Below are 3,575 nucleotides of genomic sequence, written 5' to 3' on the forward strand. Positions count from 1 at the left end.
AAATAACTGTCCAGCAAAATATCACAGACATTATTCATGGATGTATAAATACTTTAATGATGAAATGTTGACCATTGTATACTTTGTCCAGTCCTGTTCCTTTGGTCTTGAAGGGATAGGATTTGTAACCAAGTGAAGAACCAGTACTATATATAACCAACAAAAGGAGCAGCGATGGAACATAATGTAATATGGAAGTTGTACTAAAAAAGAAAATAATAAATTTGTGGTTAACCTTTTAAAATATTTTATATTTAGATACTTGAGTGTCATCCTTGTGCAGGGACCATGCCAATCTCTGTATTGTTCCAATTTTAGTATATGTGTTGCCGAAGCAAGCACACATGCTTAGACACTTGAAAACCCAGATTATAAGCTAAAATTTAAGAGTAAGGAAAGTTAGTGGTCTGGTAATATTTTCCCTTCCGGAAAAGAAATATAAATTATGTAAATAATCTTATCTTATCCATGCTAGTGAATGATATTTTAGTAATGATCTATATAATCCTCAAAAAATAATAAAACTATAAACTCTTAATAAGAAGGAAAAATAGATAGGGAGATAAATTATTTTAAAATCCCAAGTAGCCACAGATAGATTTACTTAGAAGAAAATGTAATGGTCATAATGTTTACTGTTTATATTATGTTAATATTTTGCTTTATCTTTGCTTTATCTTTTATTAATTCTGATACAAATGTCAGGGCAGAAGATACCCAGTTTTTATGGGACTCAGCATTCCTTATCACTTCTGTCCTAAAACAAATTAAGTGTGAGTTTTGAAATATTACTGTATGTTTCCATATAAGAATTCTTTTTTTTTTAAAGATTTTATTAATTTATTTGTCAGAGAGAGAGAGAACAAGAGAACACAAGTAGGGGGAGTGGCAGGCAGAGGGAGAACAGACTACTCTCTGAACAAGGAGCTTGATGCAGGACTGGATCCCAGGACCCCAGCACAACCCCAGCCAAAGGCAGACACTTAATAGACTGAGCCACCCAGGTGCTCCTATATGTAAATATATATATTCAAGAATTCTTAAATATATATAAATATCTGGAAATTTTCAATTATGATAATTATTGATAGTTTTAACTTTATCTGGATCAGTTTAATTGTGGATCAATATTACAGTCCAATGATTATGAACATAACTACATTTTATAGTGAATCTGAAGAAAATGTATGTTATTAAATTATTTTAAAATATCATACAATACAGAAAAGTATGATCTGTCATATTTCCATCTTGACATACCCACTTTTAACACATTAATGGATATCCTGCTGGGCAATTTAATTGTAAATATATGCAATTGCCTATTCATTTAGTTTTTTGTTTTTATAATGATTAGATTGTGCTACATATATGATTATATTTTATATTTTTTCTCACTTACAATAGTGGAGAGTATTTCCAGGGCAATGATATACTAGTTCAGTAAAAAAGACCTTCAATTGCTCCTTTGTTGTCAATATTTTAATACCTAGCCTGAAAATTCATGGAAAGTAGTATGATATATTGATGGGGCAATAGACTTATATTTATGATGATTCAATCCTTAGCAAAAACTGGTTAGAAAAAGTACTATTTAGGAAAGATAATGTGAAGAAAATATAACTGTCTCTTTAGAGATTTCTAGAAGATGTTCTTTGGTTTTAGCCAGAGTGCTGGTTAGACTATGTATGGTTTAGAATTTGCTGAACTCTGCTTCCACATAATGTTTCAAACAATGACACTTTGATGTCTCCATTGTATTTTCTGTAGACTTGTCATTAAAAAGAACTCTTTATAACATAGCAAAATAATGATTTCATGAAGATTCTTGAATGGTAAATGCTTTTCTACTCATTAATTAGCGCTTTTTTTTATCTTATTGTTGTGAATGGTTTAGCCTGAATATGTCCTACTTCATGACAGTCCAAAACCCAAAGACTTGCTGTCTTTCTTTAGCAATTTCTTATAACTTGCTTATAAATGGCATGAATTTAAATTTAATACTAACTCCCTTTATTTTTTCCTTCATGTGATTTTTCTGTTCTATTTTTACTTCCTTACATATGTTCTATAATCTATTTGAAATCCTTTTTATATTGAAGTAAGGTAAAAAATAATACCATAGAGAAAGACGTAAGTAAACTAATAAAAGCAGTTGCTTTGTTTATGTAGAAATAAGTGTAGGGAAAAAAGTCCACATTTTGGCTCTCGGGAATAAAGAATTCTGGTAATTTCTTCTGGTTTCTGAATGTGGTTTATGGGAACAGAGACTTGTGGATGAGGTATGTAGTTATGAGATTTATGTTCCAATGATCGTTAGCCACATGGCACACTTGTACTCAAATTCTTCTGACAACCTCTTCAATTTGGTTCACTTATATACTTAAAAAGACCCTTATAGGGGCGCCTGGGTGGCTCAGTGGTTTAAGCCGCTGCCTTCGGCTCAGGTCATGATCTCGGGGTCCTGGAATCGAGTCCCACATCGGGCTCTCTGCTCGGCGGGGAGCCTGCTTCTCTCTCTCTCTCTCTCTCTCTCTCTGCCAGCCTCTCTACCTACCTGTAATCTCTCTCTCTGTAAAAAAAAAAAAAAAAATCTTAAAAAAAAAAAAAAAAAAAAAAAGACCCTTATAAACTTGATAACCTTCTTTGTTTTTAAGGATTACAAAAAAAAAACAAAGCAAAACATGTTGGGGCTCATTCTACATTTCCTGCTCTGGACCTAGAATTTTGCATTTCTGCAAGTAGTCATAATTTCCTTTAGTGAAAAATGGTATTTAGAGGCTGTTGTCTGAATGAAATGGTATTTGTTGTTCTTGGAATTGGTCACCATCCCTAGACCTTTTGCAATAAACAAAGCCAGGAAATATATATGATTTAAAAGAAGAAGTATATTATAAACTATAGTGATACTTCAGTTTAAATTTAGGATTGTAGGATATTGCTTATATCTTTTATATACTTTAAATTTTTCTCACACACTAAAATTTTTTGTTTCCAAATATTAATGTAATTATTTATTTGGTATGCTTGTTTCAAAATAAAGACTTTAGCATTACCACCAACAGTATTATTAAAAGCTGTTTAAGGTTTGTTTCTTTCCCCCAATTATTTTTTTTACCATTTGTTTATTTTGATTTATTTTATAATCAAATTACTGTGTTTTAAGTCCACTTGAAATATTTTCTCTTTGTGTGAGGGAGCCACCAACTCAGGTTTATTGGTTCTGTTTTTTTCAGGGTTTTTAGGGATTCCTTTCTTTTTTTACTCTGATTTAATTTTGTTTTATAATTATGCAAAACCTTTTTAAACTTCCAAAGTCATATCTACACAACAGAGTATTTTCAGAAAGAGTGTAACTTCTATCTGTCCTCCATATAACTATTTTATACCCTTAGTGGATTTTTCTTCCATTTGAAATAAGCAAAGGTGTGGACAATTACATTTTTTTTTCTCAACATAGTGGTTGCCACAAATAGATTTTATTCATACTCATATGTTATTTTATTATAACCTCAGAACCCCCATGGGACTCATAATTTACCAAAATGAAAATGATATTTTTAAAATATTTATTT

At 31.0% G+C, this 3,575-nt stretch overlaps 1 non-coding gene across 1 annotated transcript; it reads right to left on the minus strand.

The window, feature by feature from the left end:
• Nucleotides 1-239: 239 nt before the first annotated feature.
• LOC132012682 (U6 spliceosomal RNA) lies at nt 240-342 on the minus strand. The gene has a single exon (XR_009402684.1). It is a non-coding gene; the product is annotated as a U6 spliceosomal RNA (small nuclear RNA).
• Between the last annotated feature and the right edge of the window lie 3,233 nt (nt 343-3,575).

Source organism: Mustela nigripes, chromosome 2, assembly GCF_022355385.1.
Source record: "Mustela nigripes isolate SB6536 chromosome 2, MUSNIG.SB6536, whole genome shotgun sequence".
Lineage (NCBI taxonomy): Eukaryota > Metazoa > Chordata > Mammalia > Carnivora > Mustelidae > Mustela > Mustela nigripes.